General features: G+C 39.9%; 1 long non-coding RNA gene across 2 annotated transcripts in view; it reads right to left on the reverse strand.

The window, feature by feature from the left end:
• Positions 1-6054: 6054 nt before the first annotated feature.
• Positions 6055-22456, reverse strand: part of LOC111091794 — a 46831-nt gene continuing 30429 nt past the window's right edge. For both annotated transcript variants that reach the window (XR_005376128.1, XR_005376127.1), the window contains exons 7-8: positions 10662-10715; positions 6055-6253 (exon numbers count right to left, since the gene is read on the reverse strand). This is a non-coding gene — a long non-coding RNA (uncharacterized LOC111091794). The remainder of the gene's footprint in view (positions 6254-10661; positions 10716-22456) is intronic.

Consider the following 22456-nt stretch of genomic DNA (forward strand, 5'->3'; position numbering starts at 1 on the left):
GAATTCTAGCTATCAACATTTCATACATAAGTCATATTTGTAACCTGAGCACACAAAAGAATAAAACAGATTTTCTCAGATTTTATGCTGAAGAATCTATTTAGGTAAATCATTTTCACATTAAAGCTTGAGAAAATTCTCACTATATCCTGATCAGTTGAGAGGTCAACAGCCATCTTATAATGAAAGTAAAATCCCTTTTGTTACTACAGTTAACTATAATCGGGACTTGTATAAATGACTCGTGTAAAGTACTTCCCGCAGGGTCTCTATGAATTCCATCATCATTTTACAGGTGAGGACTGTAGCCCTGAGAGGTAGACAGTTTGTCAAAGTGAATCATGTGCAGCTAGGATATCAGTTCATTATTGCTGGTTCATAGTTATCCACACAGTACAAAGCAGAGATTCAGCAAATATCAAGTTAAATGCCTCAATACAGATAGCCCAGTTGAATAATTCGACTTGATTACCATCCGAGATCTGACCAATGTAAACAGATTGGCAGAAAAATTATAGTTGGTAGAGACCAATATAACCATATTAGTCAAGACTCTTTCGATTATAGTTATAAAAATCCAATTAAACCAGCACTTTTTAAAGGAGTACATATTAGAATCCCATAATTAGAAAAGGCAGGGGCATTCCTAGTTTTAACCATCACTGAGGTATAGGTAATATCATCAGGAATCTGCCTCTTGCCCTCTATCTCTTAGCCCTGCTTCCTCTATGTTGACTCCTTTCTCAGACTGTTTCTCTCCGAAAGCAGCAAACAGGGCCACTGGCAGCTTTAGACTTAGACTTGTCCTTATAGCCCATGAACCACCAAAGAAACACCTCATCCCTGATAGTTCTAGCAAGAGCCCCAGCACAGGCTCAGACAGGTAGGTGGAGTCAGGTGTCCACTCTGGAGCCATCACAGCAGTCCAGTTGATGGAGTATTTTGATGGCCCAAGCCTGGATCATATGCCCACCTCTGGGTACAGAGGTTGCAGTGCATCCCATCAGAATTCAAGGCCTGAAAACTGGGAAGGAATGGCACCCACAGAGATGTCAGACAGACCAAAAAACTGGCCCTCTACAATGACTACAGCCCATGGTTTACTCCTCTGATAATAAAGACTGCAGCTGTTGGCTTTGGAAACGTATCAAGTGTCAAGTCTCAACTTCACAAACTATCCTCTTATAACCTGAGACTGTAAAATGATTTGTCTCAAATCATAGCCAGAGGAAAACTTTAGGGAAGGCATGCATGGGCCACCTCAGCTCTGAAATATCTGGGATGGGATACCTCCGAGTGCTAGAGCACTGGCTCCTGGTCCAGCATATGTGTCTGCATATGGGTGTCCTGGCATTCAGCACTGGTGTATCAGCACAGCTCCACTACAGCTTCCTGACTTGGGATGCAAAGCTGTGAAATTCAACGAAACAGAATAACATCTTGGAAGCATTCATATTCTTTTGATGTACATGTGAAAACATTAAGATGAATATCTTTTTGGCAACTTGATGTCATACAAAGGGACAAGATTTCTGTAGACAATAAGTACTGGCATCTTAGTTTTTAGATAGATCTCTCTAGATCTTATATTATTTATTTTCTTAATACTGTATTATATACCAGTTATCTAAGGCAAAAAAAAAGTTCACGTCAACATGTTTGTTTCTTTGGAAATACAAATCAGAAAATAATTGAATTTATAGCTGCGGTATATAACTTATCATTTAGCATGATACCCCTGTCATAACAAGGTATCTTCTGAAACAAACATTCTAGAAAATCAGATTGTCTCTGACCAGGTTCCTACTAGTGAGTCCCAGAATACATAATATCTGTATAGTGCCCCATACCGAGGATTTTAATGCCCCACAAAGAAAAATGTACTTCTATTAACAAACCAACAGTGTAACACCATGACCAATTTGAATAGCCCAACTCTGAGTCCTCCAGCAAGAGAGAAGTCTTTGATAAGGAAAAAGGGTTCCAGCTTGAGCCTAAGCTGTGCCTATGGCTAGAATTCAGACTTCTGGGGTCATGTCTGAAAAATAAGTGGAGCAACTCAACTAGAAAGCATTGGCTTGAGAGACTGGAGTGAGAAACTAGTTGAAAATAATTCACCCTGAGGTGAAAACATTTGCATGAGCTTGGCCCAACATCAATGCCCCAGTCTTAGAGGGCACAGCATGGTGTCAGTCTATGAAAAAGAAAAAAAAAGAAAGAGAAAGAAAGAAAGAAGAAAGAAAGAAAGAAAGAAAGAAAGAAAGAAAGAAAGAAAGAAAGAAAGAAAGAAAGAAAAAGAGAAAAGAAAAGAAAAGAAAAGAAAAGAAAAGAAAAGAAAAGAAAAGAAAAGAAAGAAGAGAGAAGAAAGACAAAATCTCTATAAAAGGATTTCTGTTAAAAATGATGGACAAGACTCATACTCAAGATTCTGCTCCATCCCAAAACCCCAGTGAAATAACAGTAAAAAGATTTTCCTAAAGGTATAAGCCCATAAGGATAAATGTGAAGATGGGAGAGTTGATAACAGCAAAAATATTTTGGGAGCTAGAAGCTGATGAAAAAAAGGGAAATTGACATCACAAAACAAAAAAAGCTGAATCCTACTCTGGCCTTTAGGGAAAGCCAGGAGCAACCCCAATTGATCCCTCAGAACCTCCAAAAGGCTTGGGCACCTCTAGAAATAAGGAAAGAGGACAGGCTAAAACAGATTTCTTCAAAAATCTTTAGCTCTCCACCCTCCCCTTCACTAACAAAGGCTTATTCTCTAGAAACAGGTCTCTGGGTTGGGAGACAACAGCGCCATTGAGGGTGTGTGTACCACACTGAAAACAGGAAGATGAAGTAAAAACAGGAAGATGTTGAGACTCCCAGGCTGTTCTCTCACTCAGCTCCCATCAGGCGAACAGTCAGGCTTACACCCCCTGACAGGGGTTTGGAAGAGCCTTCCCCAACCAGCTCAAGAGAAAAATTATTTCTAATTATTAACTTCAGAAATCCCCCCACAAACAGCGCAGTCAGATCACCCTCCAGTACACCACACCCACATACACACACACACACACACACACACACACACACACAAAAGGGTTTCCAACCTGCTCCTGATACTCCATTTCTGCCTATGAGCAGGCAATTAAGGATACCAGCTATTGGAGAACTTCTATCATGAAAGACAGAAACAAAAGAAACAAAAAGAAAAAACACCCTAGAAGAAGCAGACTATGCAGGTAAAGGAAACTTCAAGAAAATCTATCAGTAATGGCCTCAAAGAGTTAAGGGAAAATACTGCACTTATAAATACAAAAAAAAAAAATCTGATTTTTAATGTTTTCAAAGTACAACAGAAAGTTTTAGAAAATAAAAATGTGAGAGTAGAAATGAAAAGCTCATTTAAAGGGCTAGAAGTTAAAATTCAAGAAGTTTCTCAGGAAGTGCAACCAAAAAAAAAAAAAAAGAAGAAAGTGGAAAACAAAGTTAATTTATAAGAAAAAAATATATATTGGAACACCTTGATATACAAAATACAAATATATCAACATATATATGAATATACATAAATACATATGAGACACCTCCATAATCCATACACCAAAAAATATGCGGGAGGGTGTATACGTATATTTATGTGCTATATATGTTAATCACCTAGATATTGTAAGCCACCATGGAAATCTTACAATTTCCTCTTCTAAGCAGCTAATCAAGAACGCTGGACCAAATGGACGCGGGAGAGGGAGAGAGGAGGAACTGGCAAGCACATGAAGGTGGAAGACTGCCAACCCAAACAGCATCACCAGATCCCTAGAATCTCGATGGTGATGGCGAAGGGTGAACAGGAATGACCAGGGCGCCCTCTCTTTGGGAGCCACCCTGGGTCGCAGTTTGGGACTTAACTATGAAATCCAAATTAGAAAAAAAAAAATATCATGCCTACTTAGATTCTTTAATCAGAGCATTTCAAGAGCTTGGTTCCAGCCCCTCAAGCGGAGAAGCTGCATTTGCGCTGGGCCACTCAGGCCACATGAACACACAGTGGGGAGACGGCTTCCCTCCGTGCGCACAGTGCTCAAGTTATTTGCAGCACATAGCTGGGAGGGTTGGGGGGTGTGCCTCGGTATTATTCCCATGGCACTAGCACAACACCATGGAATTCCAGAGTGGGGACACTCCAGAGTGAGGCTCGAGGGATCTGTGGGTGGTAAACACAGACTAGAGAACCAAAGGTGAAGGCATGACCTACGCGAGCCCTGCACCCAACACACTCCCACAGCACCATAGCATGCATTTACCCCATGCAATGTGGGCAAAATAAACACCCAGGGCAGAGGTGATATATATATCTCTGAGACTTATAGACCACCGTCCTTCTGGCTGAATCCCAATTCATGTAACCAAAAATGATTTCAAAATAATGCAAACACCATGAAGGACATTAGATCCCATTGACACTTCTTAACACGTCCTTCCTTCTCCCTCTATTTCCTTCACAAACTAGAATTGCTCCCAAATCCTTCTCCCCAAATGCTCTTCCAGACATTGCCCCCCAGATGCCCCTTGGGAGATGGTTCACCTTCCTTCCACCAGGCCCAAAAAAGCAGGATCCCGCTCAGGAATGGGGACAGGTTTAAATACTGGAAGTATTCTTATACTAGTGACCTTTATTCTCTCCTATTCTAAGAAAGAAATAGGAAAGGCATTAGCCAAAGAGTTCTTCTAAGGTGGTGGTGGTGGTGTGTGTGTGTGTGTGTGTGTGTGTGTGTGTGTGTGTGTGTGTTTCTGTAAGACAGGAGAAATTTAACCATGTCTTAAGAGAGGTAAAATTGTTGGGTACACCTAACATTATATAAACTGGATTTAGGAAAAGAAAATTGCTGTTGAAAAGTTGTGGAGAAGGAATAATGTAAACTCATAACCTGGTCAAGTCTATTCACACAGACAGTTTTAACACCAGTGCAAACACAATGAATAAATATATTCAACATCAATAAAGCCGAGCTGAAGTTGAAAAGGAACTTGGAAAATCAAAAATCCTGTTGTTTGGGATAAATTTTCTCCAGTGGAGAAAGTGCCAGCTTTGGGGGCAGCCCACAAAGAGAACAGATGGCTAGAGATATGACCATTGGCTCACATTGGCTACTTCGGGCCTGCTAGGAAAAACTTAGAAAAGAAAAACCATAATAAGACTGGGTTTATTATATTTCACTTGTAATTCTTTTATTTTGGTGAGATATTCTTTCCTTTGACTTGACCACACAAGTAACATGTGGTTTTGTTTATCACATTGTGAAAGGAAAGAAAACTGGAACAGAGGTGCAAAGCACAGAGGGCAGTGGTGTGAGATGCTTTGTTCTACACTGACATGAAATCAAGTCCCCCAAAATACACGAAAACCATAAAAAACACAGTGTCCATAAAAGAAACATTTTTCTCTTAATATTAAATGGGTCTTTTCCAAGTTGCTGCAATAAGCCAGTATGGCTTTTATAATCACTTTTATAAAAAGAGCTTTTAAAAATATTGAATGGGCCTTCCCTCTTTGCTTCCTTAACCTCCCAACAACCCAACAACGTAGGCCCGTGACACCACTCACAGTTGACAGTTCGTGGTAGCTCCAGACATACAAGTCGGAGAAATTCCTTGATGACAATACCAGCGCTTGAGAGATTTCAAATGGCCGTGGCATTGTTCAGAGGCACCATGGCCATGTCGTCCCCAAAGTGGCACAGCAGCAGCATCTTGTGATTGTCGCGTTCTGGGTTCAGCCGACTGAGCGCTGGAGTGTCACTGGCCCACCAGACTAACCCTTCCCGCCTGGAAATGCCCACAGCGCCTGCCGTGTGACCACGCCATGTGACATGTGGCCATGCAAGGAGAGAATACAGGGGGAGCAAGTGCTCAGAGCAATAGTGAGAACAAGAGTAAGAGCCCATCACATCGGTCACTTGGGTGCTTTCCTTGAAAGGAAAACACTTTACTCTCGAGAGACTTCCATTCCAAAAATAAAGGAAAACACACGCAGTCCAGAATACATGGAAATACTCAGAGACTGAAAAATAAATATATGTTAACCTTTATTCTAGTAGGCACATTGTCAATAGACTTCCTCAAGACGAGCCCTGTCCCACTCTCTTTAGCTTCCCAGTTGCTCCCAAGGAGTCAGAAGGAGTCCCGGCCCCTTGCCTTCCCCAAACGCAAATTTGGAGGATTTCCACGCTGAGGGCTAGCTGGATGGGATGCGCTGCCTCCAGAGAACCTGTGTGTGAAATTTAAGATCCAGTTGACTCGTACTTTCCTTTTGAATAGCAGAATGATGTCCTCCTTCACTTGGATTTTTGGTTTGTTTGTTTCACATTACCATTATATATATTCTCCATTTTTTCGGGTTATCAACTTTTTGTGCATGTTCAGAGTTATATTAGAAGAGTCCACTCTTTTGACATGGCTTCAATGTAGTTAGTAGTGAATTCCTGAGCACGGAAGTTTTACGTGAATGGGAGTGATGTTTAGTGAGCAAGCTATGCTGCTCGAGGTTAAAGCATGTCAGGTTGGACACAGACACAAGTATCAAGACGAAGGCGCTAATCACGCCAGGCTCCCTGCTTGCAAGTGCTCTGATGAGCCTATTTCCTTCATGCTCTGAATTTTGACACTAGGCTATCTCAAGCCTACGTGAAATGCAAAGTCTTTTTTTCTTTTTTTCTTTTTTTTTAAGATTTTTTTTATTTATTCATGAGAGACTCATGGAGAGAGAGAGGCAGAGACACAGGCAGAGGGAGGAGCAGGCTCCACGCCCTACGTGGGACTCGATCCCGGGTCTCCAGGATCAGGCCCAGGGTTGAAGGTGGCGCTAAACCGCTGGGCCACCCAGGCTGCCCAAAGTCATTTTTTTTCTATAAGAGATTTTTAAATTTCTTAGGAAATGACTGTGGAAATGGATTGGAAAGACGCTTTTCTAAACTTGCATGAATTCCAACTCTTAAGGGCCTTTCTAAAGAGCATTCTGGAGGGCAGCTGTATGTTATAGATTCGGAGAGCAGGTCCTTGGACAACACTCCTGAAGAGCAGAAAAAATACACAGAGATTTTGAGAACAAGAGCAAAAGGAGGAGCTAATGCTCCCAACAGGTGCGTCCTAAAGCCACTGAGCTTCCCAGACTCTCCCCCGCCAAACTAATGCTCACCCGTAGAACACTAGTTTTACAGGTTGCTTCCATTGAAGGCCCTGACAAAGGTCAGAAGCGGCAAGTGATCAGAAGATTGATACCCCTTAAAGGGCAATGGATAGACTGGGAGAGAACAGCAGGGTATATTTAAACAAAAGAGTTTGAGGGATATGCTCCTTACATCAGTGGAGGACTTCCCAAAACCTGTGTGTGGTCTGTACCATGTTTTCCCAATTTATTAGTCCTGTTCAAATATAACAGTAGAATCAACTCAGTGTGTGCTGAGAACTCCAGCCCCTTTTCCAAAAACTCCCTCCTGTCGTCACCTCAGACACTGTCATTCTAATCAGTGTCATATTCCAGACAATAAAATGGTAGAGGAAGAGGAAGAAAAAAACCTATTGCTCAGAAACCTAACCACTACTGAGCTCAACACCTCCAAATAGGGTTCTTACACTTACCACCTCTCTCTGAGCTGAACCACCCAACCTGGGGCTCATCCTGCATGGCTGGGTGAGGACCGTTTCAAATGTCACATCACAGGACACATCAGTTGTCTTCATTTCTTCACCTCCCACTCACTCCTCAACTCATTCCCGTTAGCCTTATTACTCCATGCTTACTACTCCACCAAAGCAGCTTTCATCAAGGCACCAAGATGAGATGACCATGTGTCCAGACCTTGTCTTACTAGATTCCTCGGCAGCAGTTGACCCTGGTGACCACTTCTCCCTCGAAGTCCTCTCTTCCTTTAGTTGCCCTGGCATCACTCCCCTGGTTTTCCTCCTAGCTCTTTGCTCTTCCTCCTCATTCTCCCTTCATCGCTCTTTCCTCTCGGCCTGGCCTTTACATGTTGGCATTACTAAATAAAAGCTCACTTTCCTTCTACTGTATTTTCCTTCCCTGTGCCATCTTTCCCATATCCATAGCCAGCACTCTGCACAAGTCCAGAAGATGCGACACCCATCACACTCCAGGTAACTGGCTCTCCCTTGAGTTGTACAATGCATGGCTCTGTTTGGTCACAAGGGCTGTTCTATCCGCTCCTGTGGCTTTAATATCCATCCGTACATTACTAACCGCAAAATGTCTGTCCCAGGCCCAGACAACAATGAAACTCAAACCCACATATACAACCAAATACTTGACATCCACTTGTTCATCTCAAAGGCACTTCAAATACCATGTCCCAGCTGAACCCATGCTCTTCCTAGACAAGTCTTTTAGCATTCCCTACCTTGGATTTGGGGCCAGCATCCATCAGGTTGCCCAACCTAGAGGCCAGAAGGCATTCTTGTCCCTCGCCCTTCTGACACCATCAACAAATGATCTGTTTCGTGTTTGTTATCTGTCTCCTTCCACTACGATGTAAGCCCCTTGAATGTTGGAATCTCTCTCACCATCACATCTCCAGAGCCTGAGGGATGCCTACCGTGTGACATTTGTTGAATGAAATAATAAAGTCCTATTGATTTTATCTATCTCTCAAGTCATCTCCATCCTCACCCAGCACCTTTACCTAGGTTACTCCTTCAGGTTTCCCCTCCTTTCTTAGCTAATGCCTGTTCAACTTTCAAATCTCAATTCAAAGTCACTCCCTCGGATGAGCACTGGGTGTTATGCTATATGTTGGCAAATCGAACTCCAATTGAAAAATATATAAAAAACAAAACAAAGTCACTCCCTCAGGAAACTTCCTCTGATGTCCCCAACTGGGCCAGGGCCCCTTAAGATGCCATGTAAATATATAACACAGTATGCAATATCTGCTAATATAGAGCTATATACAAAGAAGCTAAAGAGCACAGCGGAAAAGGTGATTAATCCCATTTAGGTGGGGGTGGCCAGAAAAGTCTCACTGAGTGGGTTTTGCAAGCAGATCTTTCACCCTTATTTCCTCATAGACTATTCTTATAGTCAGAAAATTCATGGAAATTGTTTAAGTCTTCCATTTTTTCTTTTCACCCAGAGACTCCCAAAGTCAACTCTCGATGGTTGCTGTCTAGAAACTTTGCTGTTCATTCTAAGGCCTCCTGTTTCTGCAGACTCACAACACCCTGAAATGTCTCCATTTTCTTTCTTTTCTGTTCACTCTTCCCACACCATCCTCTTTCCTCTTTCTTTAAAAAGTAATCTCTTGGGATGCCTGGGTGGCTCAGAGGTTGAGCATCTACCTTCAGCCCAGGGCGTGATCCTGGAGACCCAGGATCGAGTCCCATGTCGGGCTCCCTGCATGGAGCCTGCTTCTCCCTCTGCCTGTGTCTCTGCCTCTCTCTCTCTCTCTCTCTCTCTCTCTCTCTCTTTCTCTCTCTCTCTGTTTCTCATGAATAAATAAATCTTAAAAAAAATCCTTAAAAAAAATAAAAAAATAAAAAGTAATCTCTTGCACTCATTCTCACTAATGTGTTGTAAGTCATATCTTCTTAGAATAGATAAATTTTACAAGAGGCCCTTGAAAGAAATTGCTACTCTAAAAAATGAGTCTTCATTTTCAGGTGGAGGGTCTGCTCCAAATGCTTCCATTTACAACAACAGGCAAGACCTTGTGTTCTGCCTGTAAGTAAGGCCAATGCTGCCAAAACAAACAGGACTTTCCAAGTTTGCTAGTTGTGTGTGCTTCTTGGGTTACTTCTTTTTCCAGCAAACATGAGAGCAACTTGAAATGACCATCACACTTGACTTTTGCCAAAGAACATTACCTGTTGTGAAAGGTATCATATTCCAAGGAAAATCCAACAACATTCAGCTCATCTGTGACATTTGCCTGGACTGTTCTTCCCTTCGCTTCATGCCTGGCCAACTCCTATACTTCATTCAGCCTCCACTCAAACATCACTTCTTCAGGGAACCCCTTCTCTTCTCCTGATTAACTCTCATGGTAGCTTATGCTTCCTTCTCTAGAATACTTACACACATGTAATTACTAAAGATGGGTCTGTCTTGTTTTCAGTTGTATCTCCCAGGCTTAACACAGTACCTGGTACACAGAAGGTCCTCAAAGTCAGTATATATTGAATTGAATTGCTATATCTGTGCCCTCTACGTGCTTCTATTGCTACCACACATTATACCATAACTTATTTGTTTTCGTGTCTCTCTACTTCCTTTCACATTAAGTCCCTTCAAATAAATCATAAATGATTAATTTTTTAATTCCCAGAGTCTAGGACATTGTTGGTGCCTTCAGTAAATGGGGGGAAAAAAGGAAAGGAAAGAGGAAAAGAGAAAGGCAGGGAGAGAGAGAGAGGGAGGGAAATATCGCTGGTTGGCATTTCTATAATTCCAGTAGTGTCTTAATAATATCAAACCCACATGTCTGTAGAGAATGACAACAAAAGCAAGAATCAGGCTCTAGGCTTTTGTAGACTCAGATTCAGAAAAATTCCAAATTTCTTCTTTTTTAAGATTTATTTATTTGAGAGAGAGAGAGAGAGAGAAAGAGAGAATTGGGGGAGGGCCAGAGAGTGAGAGAGAGAGAGAGAATCTCAAGCAGACTCACCTCTGAATGTGGAGCCCAACACAGGACTCGACCTCATGACCCTGAGAGCATGACCTGAATGAAAACCAAAGGTCAGACATTTAACTGACTAAGCTACCCAGATACTCCCTCCCCGCAAAATTCTAAATTTCTGGGAAGTTTATTTAGTTAGAGTGTTTTCCGAGACCTATATCATTCTGATTTCCCTCCTTGTGAAAAGAGAAGGAAAACCAAACATTTCTGAGACCTGCTATGTGCCAGGTGCTTTACATATAGTGTAGTTAGTTCAGCAACAGCCTAACTGAATATTCACTGAGTTGCTACTAGGTACCATGCACTTGATCTCAGGGATCAAAAATGTATTAGTATCCATTTTTAAAATATGGCTCCTAGAATGGAACACAATATCTGTTATGTTCTGACCAATACAGGGGCTTGGGATGCTCTCTCTCTATTTCTTCAGCCCAGAATTCAACTAGGCCATTTTGCAGCTGTAGCCTTTGGATTGCCTAACAGTGCTTATGGTTAACAAACTCCTCTCTGAGGCTTTTGAAATTTAAACACCCTCAAGTCAGATTTTCCCCAGTTTGGACTGAGTCAATTGATTTCAAAATCTAAACTGAAAGTTTACCCTTTTTTTACTTTACATTGGTTTCACCATCTCTCAAACCTGGCCAAAAATGTTTAATTCTTGATTTTATCATCAAACATATAAGACTGGCAGCCTGAGACCACAAAATGACCTTTAGCAAATCTCTTAACTTCTCTGCCAGGGCTACCATGTTGAACTCCAGAGACCCAATTTACCCCAGAGCCAAACAGCACCTATACAAACAGCCCCGCCGGATGTCGTGCAGTGGCCCGGGCTTGGAATCTGCCATTGCCCATAGATTAGAACAAAACCTCATTCTGTAATTTGGGGTCACTTACACTTTTGATAAACATTCCTTTGATGCTCTGTCCTATTTACTGATGAAATTACTGACTACAAGCAAAATATAGAGGAATATATATCTATATCTCCCAGGTCTTACTTTGTGTTCTTGAGAGACTCCTTTAACTAGGTCAACAGTCATCCTTCACTTCCTTTAAAGCACCATAGGTCTTCAAAAGTGTGGGAGATAGCAAATTGCCACTTCCTTGTCACACTGAGCAAAATCCTCATGAGCTACAATATATGACAATATGAAATATATATTCTGAAAGTCCCTGAAAGGAAAAAGCTGATTGATGATTCATCTTATCAATCAAGGAAATAAAATAACTAAGAGTTACTGATACCAGGCCTGTGATCTATAATGTGCCTTTCTCTTTCAGGGTTGTCTAGGCTAGCATCCATAATGGTGAAATGGGAAGATAAGACAAGGAAATGCCATGCAACGTAGTGTTGGTAGAAGATGAAACCGATAGTACTATATTTCTTTAGGTTACCAATTATATCTCCTGAAAATAGGAAGCAAATTAGGAAATAATTCAATGAAAGGAAATATTATAAATGTTCTATAAAAGTCAAAAATTAGCACGTGTAAAAGCCCTGTGTACAAATAGGCAAGAGCTTAGTGAGGTCAAGAAACTGAAAGAAACCAGAATGGTAAAAGCTCAGTAGGCAAGGGGAAGAATGGTGGAAGGTAGGCCATGGGGGGCCAGATCATACAGATCTGTCAGCCATGTAAGGATCCTGGGCTTCTTCCCAAGTGTGACTGAAAACTGTTGACAAAAAGTAGAGGATTAGGTTAGTAAATAAGGCTATAGCATCAGACTAACCATCACTGATTTCCAAAGTGCATTCTAAACACTTAACTGTGGAACAGATGTTTTGTCGTATATTTTTTTAAGTTTCACATTAAATTAATTTGAAAAAAATGTGTAATATTCTCATTCTTTACCTTAAAGCAAGATTTCTCTAGATTTCTTCTTTGAGAAATCCTACAGTGAAGGAATTTATTCACTTTCACAACTTTCCAAACTGATCTGACCTCAGAGACGTTTTATTTTCCCCAAGTAATATAAGTTAAAATCCCAAGAGGGGATCCCTGGGTGGCTCGGCAGTTCAGTGTCTGCCTTTGGCCCGGGGCATGACCCCAGGGTCCCGGGATCAAGTCCCGCGTCAGGCTCCCGGCATGGAGCTGCTTCTCCCTCTGCCTGTGTCTCTGCCTCTCTCTCTTTCTCTATGTCTATCATGAATAAATAAATAAAATCTTTTTTAAAAATCCCAAGAAAGGGATCCCTGGGTGGCGCAGCGGTTTGGCGCCTGCCTTTGGCCCAGGGCGCGATCCTGAAGACCCGGGATCGAATCCCACGTCGGGCTCCCGGTGCATGGAGCCTGGTTCTCCCTCTGCCTGTGTCTCTGCCTCTCTCTCTCTCTCTCTCTCTCTCTCTCTCTCTCTGTGACTATCATAAATAAATAAAAAAAAAAATTTAAAAAAAATAAAAATAAAAAAAAATAAATAAATAAAAATCCCAAGAAACCTGCATTTGTGAAATATCTTTTGGTAAATATTGCTATTTAGCCATTTTAATTTTTTTATTTTACTTAAATTCAACTTGCCAATATATGGTATAACACCAAGTGCTCATCTCATCATGTGCCCTCCTTAATGGCCATCACTCAGTTACCCTACCTATTTTAAAAGATCATATATGGGGGATCCCTGGCTGGCTCAGCAACTGAGCACCTGCCTTCAGCTAAGAGCGTGATCCCAGGTTCCGGGATCAAGACCTGCATCGGGTTTCCTCCATAGAGCCTGCTTCTCCCTCTGCCTGTGTCTCTCTCTGCCTCTCTCAATGTGTGTCTCTCATGAATAAATAAAAATTTTTTTTAAAAAAGATCATATATGGGAAGTCTGTAGAAAAATGAAAAATCCCATGATTGCAACTATATTAAAATATGAATGCACATGAAGGTAATAAGCAACAATTAAAATATCCATTACTCAGAGGTCACCTGGCTGGCTCAGTCTGTTGAGCCTATGACTCTTGATCTCAGGTCTGTGAGTTCGAACTCCATGTTGGGTGTACAGATTACTTAAAAATAAAATCTTAAAAGGGGCACTCGGGTGGCTTAGTCAGTTAAGCGTCTGACTCTTGATTTCAGTCCAGGTCATGATCTCAGTGTCATAGGATCAAGCCCCACATCAGGTGCTACACTCAGCAGAGTCTGCTCGGGGTTTCTCTCTCCTCCTTCTGCCCCTCCCTGCCCTGTGCTTGCTTGCACTGTCTCTCTTTCTCTAAAATAAATAAATAAATATTTTAAAAAATCAAATCAAATCTTTAAAAAAAAAATCTGTTACTTAGCATGACAGGTTTACCAGTGGTTTTATTTCTTTCTTAAGTCTTCCTTAATTATATTATAGCATTTTTTCAATTAAAGATTATAAAGTAGTAAAAAGTTATGAAAGCCATATTTTTAAAAATGTATTTGAAGTTTTGCCAATTCAATCAATCCATGGGCTGCTTCACAAATTTCACTTCATTAGTGTGTCTAGAGACTATGAAAGCTACATTTTATGATGGAGAAAAAAAACAGTCATCTTAATACTAGTTCTAATCCCCTTGCTGGCAGGCTGATCTAATTAACATCTCTTAATTGGATGAATTAATGTAAACTAAACCACAGTTTGATTCATACCATAGTTAACTATAGACATCCTTCATGGGATTCATGGAATCCTCTGGATTTCCTTCCAATCCCATTACTACCCATAAAGCCATTTCAAAGAATATTTCATATACATAGATCAAAACCTGTTTAAAACTTTAGTGTTGGGATCAGAAATTAAATCCTGTCTTTCCATTCATTCATTCATTCAACATTTACCAAAGTATGTTTAGACTATGGTTAAGAATATAAAAACTTAAAATGACAAAAATCTTTATCTACAGTGAATTCTCAGTAAGTAATACAGACATGCAAAGTAAAGTAATAAAGAATACTCTGATCTTGTTATATATTGGCATAATGTTAGTATAAGAAAGAGAGAAGTCAGTCCTTTCCAGAATCAGGAGAGTGGGTTGGAAAGGTTTCAAAGAGGAATTAGATGTATGAGCCACATCTTCAAAAACGAGCGTGAGTTTGGTAGGCAAATGAGGTTGGGAACACTCTAGGCAGAGAAGAGCATGTACAAAGCATAGATGTATGATCCAGCACAAGAACACAAGCTTGGACATAGTAATAGGGCAGAGGGAGACCTTCCAGAGATCCATCAAGTAAGATAAAAATTAAAGTAACTATAGATTTAGAGTTTAGGTGGCAGCACCAACTCTAAAGCAAAAGCAGACTCAGAAAACTGAAGGAAAACATTCAAACTGCAGTCAATTGGAGAGTGAATTCACAGGAACCATAGTCAGCAGACCCAGTCATTTATGGGGTAACATTTTGACAAGTGATAACCTTAATTCATGTAATGAGTTAGCGCTTATGAGGACATTCTGTAGTGCATGTAATGATACCAAGAGACTTTGTAACTCTGGACTTCTGATGCATATCACTGACGGAATATAAAGTGTAGGTTATTCTTATGATTTCAACCCATTCATCCTTTCACTTCTTTAAAAATAATAGTATTTGATGAAGCAGTCCAAGATGGCAGCCTAGGAATGTCCTACCTTCCCTCCTCCCATAGACACATCACATCTACAGCTACATATGGATCACGTCCCTCTGAAAAAGATCTGAAAACCAGGTGAACTGCTGTCCACAACAAAAGATAAAAGGACCACCTCCAAATAGGTAGGAGAGGCAGAGACATGGTCTTGCCAAAAAATCCATCCCCAGCATGGTGTCACACAATAGGGAGGGATCTCACCAGACAGGTGCTTCTCCCGGAGACACAGGGGCTGAGGCCTCACACTGGCACCCACAACTAGAATCTGCACTAAACAGATGAACTCCCAGAACATCTGGCTTGGAAAACCAACAGGGCTGAAGTCTAGGAGTCCCAAATTGCTATAAGAAACTGAGATTCCCTTCTTAAAGGATTGACCCAGAGAACCAGCAGAAAAACAGCAGTTTGAGAAGTGCCTAGATTATATGTAAGCGAGATTTGTTTGCTGATCTGAGAGCATTGGCTGAACAGGTGGGGAACAGTTGAGATGCTCCCCAGAGATGGAGGCACTGAAGGTCATACCTACTGCACTCTCTGCAAGCAGTCACAGTGCTCACTGAGGCTGAAGAGTGTGGGCATTTGCAACACTTCCCTACTTCTTGGCTGAGGTGGGGGAGGATAGTCAGTCACGGTGTTCCCTTGCTCCTTAGCTAAAGTCTCCAAGCATGGGCAGTTGTGACACTCCCCAAGCCCCTGGCAGGGCTGGTGAGTGTGAACAGTCATGGCATCTCCCACTCCCAGCCTAAAGCTGCACACATACACAAACAAAGCACTTTCTCACTGCACTGTTGATGCCCACATGCATAGTCAAGACATTTTCCTACTGCCTTTCTAATGCCAGTGAGCATGTCCCACCCTCTACACTCTCCAGCTGCCTTGCTAAAGCCAGTGGGTGCGGGCAATTCCCACAAAGGTCACTCCTGAATCACCTGGCCCTGGTGGCCAAGAGGGCTAGCATTCCAGAGCTCCGAGGGACTGTAACAATTGGAAAGACAGTTTTTGGCAGGCCATCACACCCAGAGCACTGCACAAATAGCAGACTGAAATACAACCCAGTGTTCCTGTGAAAAAGGCCTATTGACTCAGACTAGAGCTTCAGCCAGAGGGACAGGTTTCAGGTTTCCCACATATCTAGAGGCTAAGGAGGCACTCCTAGGGAACTTAAGCAGGGAGACAAAATCTTTGCATACCCCTTTGGCCTCACTGCAGCTCAATGAGACTTACCAAAAGAAAAGTAAAAGGCTTAAACATTCATCTAGAGCCCTGATTCTTGCAACTGTCACCCAGGGTACAGATCTCCTGGTCCAGATCTCCTGGTCTGAAGACCAGCAGGAATTGTGATTGCAGCCCCACTGGACTATATATATTTGCATACTTTAAAAGTTATTGCCTGAGGGTCTGACGTCCAATTGGCCTGAAACTAGGTGCTAAATGAGATTCCTCTCCTTGGATCACTGACAGGTCTTATCTACCCTCAACAACAGGGTCATATCAAGAATGAATCAAGTTATTAGATAACTAGACAATCACAAATGTTCAAGAGACAAACAAGAGCTATGGTAAGGTTGAATGAGAGGATCATCACCTACAAGAGGCCACTCCAAGACTAAGAGGAGTAGCTGTTTAACCTAATATATAGAAACAAACACAGAGAATCAAGCAAAATGAGAAATAGATTCCAAAAACCAAAAAAAAAAAAAAAAAAAAAGAATTTTTAAAATCTCAGAAAAATACCTTAATGATATAAAGATAAGTAATCTATCTGATAAAGAATTCAAAGTAACAGTCATGAAAATGATCACTGAACTTGGGAGAAGAATGCATAAGCAAACAGTGAGAACTTCAATAAACAGAAAATATAAGAAAATACCCAACAGAAGTCACAGAGTTGAAAATATAATGACTGAACTGAAAAAACACACTAGAGGGGCTCAGCAGCACACTAGGTGAAGCATAAGAACAGTTCAGTGAGCTGGAAGAAAAAGTAATGGAACTCACCCAGACAAAGTAGCTAAAAGAAAAATGAATTTTAAAAAAATGAAGATAACAAATCTCTAAAACAAGATCAAGCAAAATAATATTTGCATTATAGGGGTCTCAAAAGTAAAAGAGAGAGAGAAAGTGGCAGAAAACTTATTTGAGAAAATCATGAATGGAAACTTCCCTAACCTAGAAAACAGAGGTCCAGGTTCAGGAAACCCAGAGAATTCCAAACACAGTGAACCCCAAAGAGAGTCACAACAGGACATGCTATAATTAAAATGTCAAAATTAAACACAAAGAGAATCTTAAAAACAGCAAGAGAAAAATAAATTGTTATATACAAGGAAAATCCCATAAGGCTATCAGTAGATTTCTCAGCAGAAACTTTGCAAGCCAGAAGGGAGGCATAACATATTCAGAGTTCAGAAAAGATAAAATTTCTAACCAAGAATACTCTACCTGGCAAGACTATTATTCAGATTTGAGAGAGAAATAAAGAGCTTTTCAGGCAACCAAAAGCTAAAAGGAGTTCATCTCTACTAAACCAGTCATACAAGAAATATTAAAAGGACTTCTTTAAGCTAAAAAGAAATGGTACTAATTAATAACAAGAAAACATACAAAAATGAAAATCTCACTTGAAAAGGTAAATATTTAGTGAAGACAGTGGATTAATCACTTATAAAGCTACTAAGAAAGGTAAAAGACAAAAGTAGTAAGATTAAGTAAAATTACAATAATTAGATAAAATACATAAAATACGTACAAGGTGGCATTAAAAACATAAAATGTGGGGAGGTGGAAGTAAAAATGTAGACTTTTGGAATATTTTCAAATTTAAGTTGCTATCAACTTAAACTGTTAATGCATAAGATGATATATGTGAACCTCATGGTAACCACAAAGTAAAAACCTAAAGTGAATGCACAGGAGAAAAATAAGAAAGAAATCTAAACACAATGCTAATGAAAATCATCAAACGAAAGGAAAGAAAGGAAAAGAACAGAGAAGAATTAACAAAAAAACACCCAGAAAACAATTAACAAAATGGCAATAAGTCCAAACTTAGCAATGATGACTCTAAATGTATAAGGACTAAATTCTCTAATCATAAGATACATAGTGGCTGAAAAGATTAAAAAAGCAAGACTCATCTATATACTATCTATAAGAGACTTCTTTCAGTAGCAAGGACATATACAGACCAAATAGAGGAGGGATAGAAAAAGATATTCCATATAAATGGAAACCAAAAGAAATCTGGTATAGCTATATTCATATTACACAAAATAGATTTTTTTAATATTTTACTTATTCATAAGAGACACAGAGAGAGAGAAAGAGAGAAAGAGAGAGAGAGAGGCAGAGACACAGGCAGAGGGAGAAGCAGGCTCCATGCAGGGAGCCTGATACAGGACTCGATCCTGGGACTCCAGGATCATGCCCTGAGCCAAAGGCAGATGCTCAACCACTGAGCCAGCCAGGCATCCCAGACAAAATATATCTTAAAACAAAGACTGTAATAAAAGACAAAGAGAAGCACTACATAATGATAAAAAGATCAATCCAGCAAGAAGATATCAGATTTATAAATACATAAGCACCCAGCATAGGAACACCAAAAAATATAAAGCAAATATTAACAGACAAAAGATACAAATTGACAGCAATTCAGTAATAGTTGGGAATTTTAATACCTCACTTAGATCAACAGATAGATCATCCAAACAGAAAATCAATAAGGGAATATTGGCCCCTAAAATACACACTAGACCAGGCGGACCTAACAGATATATACAGACTATTCCATCTAAAACCAGTCGAATACATTTTTCTCAAGTGTACATGGAATGTTATCCAGGATCAATTGCCTGTTTGGCCATAAAACAAATCTGAATAAATTTAAGAAGACAGAAATTATATCAAGCATCCTTTCTGACCACATGGTATGAAACTAGAAATTAATTACAGGAAGAAAACTGGGAAATTAAAAAAAACATGGAAATTAAACAACATGTTACTTAACAACTACCGAGTCATAGAAGAAATCAAAAACTACCTTAGAGACAAAAGAAAACAAGACAAGGATGCCCATCATTTCCACTTGCATTCAACATACTATTGGAAGTCCTAGCCACAGTGATCAGAAAAGAACAAGAAACAAAAATCATACAAATTTGAAAGGAAGGAGTAAAACTGTCACTATTTGCAGATGATACACTATATATAGGCAAACTGTTAAGATTAAACAAATAAGTTCAGTAAATTTGCAGGGTATGGCATTAATATATAAGAATCTGTTGTGGTTTTATACACTAAATAATAAGCTATCAGAAAGAGAAATCAAGAAAGCAATCCTAGTTACAATCACATCAGAAAGAATAAAATATATAGGAATAAGATAGTTTAAAGAAGTAAAAAGACCTGCACTGTGAAAATTATAAGATATTGATGAAAGAAATTGATGGAGACACAAATAAATGAAAAGACATTCAATGTTTATGGAGTGGATGAATTAATACTGCTAAATGTCCATACTACCCAAAGCGATCTACAGATTCAATGCAATCCCTATCAAAATTCTAATGACATTTTTAACGGACCTAGAACAAATAATTCTAAAATTCACTTGGAACCAAAAAGACTCCAAAAGGCCAAAAACAAACTTAAGAAAGAACAAAGCCAGAAGTATCAACTTCCTGATTTCAGAGGGCTATAGTCATTGATTTCGGAGCTGTAGTCATCAAAACTGTATGGTACTGGCACAAAAACAGACACATAGATCAATGGGGTAGAATTGAGAGCTCAGAAGGAAATGCATGCATATATGGTCAATTAATTTATGTCTAAAAGGGCAAGAACATACAATAGGAAAGGGACAATCTCTTCAATAGATGGTGTTGGCAAAACTGGACAGCTACATGCCAAAGAATAAGTCTAGACCACTATCTTACACCATATATAAAAAATAACAAAATGAATTAAAGACTGAATGTAAGAATTGTAACCATAAAACTCCTAGAAAAAAAAAAACATATGTAAGAAGCTCTTTGACATCAGTCTTGGTGATTTTTTTAGATCTGACTCCAAAAGCAAGAGAAACAAAAAAGCAAAAATAAACTATTTGGACTACATCAAACCACAAGATTTCTGCACAGTGAAAGAAACTATCAACAAAATGAAAAGGCAACCTACTGAATGGGATAAGATATTTGCAAATCATATATCCAACAAAGGGTTAATATCCAAAATATATTTTTAAAAATCATATGATTCAATAACAAAAAAATTCAATTAAAAACTTAGAAGATCTGAATAGACATTTTTTTCCAAAGAAGACATCCAGATGGCCAACACGCACATGAAAAGATGCTCAACATCACTCATCATCAGAGAAGTACAAATCAAAACCATGAGTTACTAGCTTACACCTGTCAAAATGGCAATCATCAAAAAGATAAGAAATAACAAGTGTTGATAAAGACATGAGAAAAGAGATACCTTATATACGGCTGATGGGAATGTAAATTGATGCAGCCATTATGGAAAACAGCATTGAGGTTCCTCAAAAAATTACACATAGAGCTACCATATGATCCACTTATTCCACTACTGGGTATTTATCCAAAGAAACTGAAAACACTAATTTGAAGAAATGTGTGCACCTTACGCTCACTGTAGCATTACTTACAACAGCCAAGATAAGGAAAGAACCTGAGCATCCATCAGTGGATGAATGAATAAAGAAGAGATGGTATATGTATACAATGGAATACTAGCCAGTCATAAAAAAGAATGAAATCTTGCCATTTGCAGGAACATGAATGGACCTTAAGGGCATTATGCTAAGCAAAAGACACACAGAGAAAGACAAATATCACGTGATTTACCTTGTATGTGAAATCTGAAAAACAAAACAAATAAAATAAAACCTAGAGTCCTAGGTACAGAGAACATCTTGGTGGTTGCCAGAGGGGAGGGGAGTTGGAGGTGGGCAAAGTGAGTGAAGGAGGTTAAGTACTACAAGCTTCCTGCTATGAAATAAATAAGTCATGGGGATGTAAGGTACAGCGTGGAGAATATAATCAGTAATATTGTATTAACTGTGCAAGGTGACGGGTGGTAACTAGGCTAATTATGGTGACCACTTCGCAACATATACAAATGTCAAATCACAATGCTGTACACCTGAAATTAATATAACATTCTACATCACTTATACCTCAATAAATATAAATAAATAAAAATTTACATCCAGAAAGCCCATACAGGGGGATAAATCAGCAGAATATAGAGAATTTCTAGAGAAAAAAAAATAGCTCTTAAAGACAAGTTGTAGATAAATCTTGATATCCTCAATTGAAAAATGCTACATACAGGGGGACTTGCTAAATCTACTTTGAGTACAGAGACTCCTAAAGTACATGGCAAGAAAACATAATGTTCTGATAACTTCTATGAAATCTCGGAGGTGAGGAGAGAGTGGTGTGTGTCCATCGTGATGCCACACTGTGAATTGTGCAGCAGTGTTTCTCCAAGGGCTGCAGGACACTTTGTATGTATGTTTACTGTCATATGAAGACAGCGGTCTGTGCTCACATTCGAACAGAGGTAAAGAGGCGACGTTTTAAAAGTGCAAGAACCACAAGAGATTTAAGCATCATCTGTCCAACCTCTTCATTCTGGATAATAAGACAGAGTCAGAGAGGTTAAATAAGTTGCCCACAGCTCACCTAGTGAGTCAGAGGTGAAAGCAAGTCTGCAACCCGAAATCCCCACGTCTAGTAGTCTGGTGTGTTTGCTGCACTGCAGCCTCCTGGCCTGGCCCAAAGGCCAAAGCTGAGCCAGAAATAAAAGGAATAAGTCAGTCAACAGTTGAATCAATGAGACTGTGATCCTATCACCCCTTAGCGTGCAACTGAGCCGCTAAGGTCAGGAACACGACAGGGAGGTCCACACTCACCAGTGTTGCTCAACATAGCTCAGCAATTAGACAACAAAAAGAAATAAAAAGGTGTCTGAATCAGGAAAGAAGAAGTCAAACTCTCACTCTTTGCAGAGGACATGATATCCTATGTGGAAAACCCAAAAGACCCCACCCCATTTTAAAGTGAGTGTGGGGCAAAAGAGGATCACTGTGAATACCTGCTGCATGCCTGGCACTTTGTTCGGTGCTATATGTACACTCACAATACAGGATGCAAAGTTATTCTCTCATTATTTCTTAGT

The sequence above is a fragment of the Canis lupus genome, chromosome 22 (genome assembly GCF_011100685.1).
Source record: "Canis lupus familiaris isolate Mischka breed German Shepherd chromosome 22, alternate assembly UU_Cfam_GSD_1.0, whole genome shotgun sequence".
NCBI lineage: Eukaryota > Metazoa > Chordata > Mammalia > Carnivora > Canidae > Canis > Canis lupus.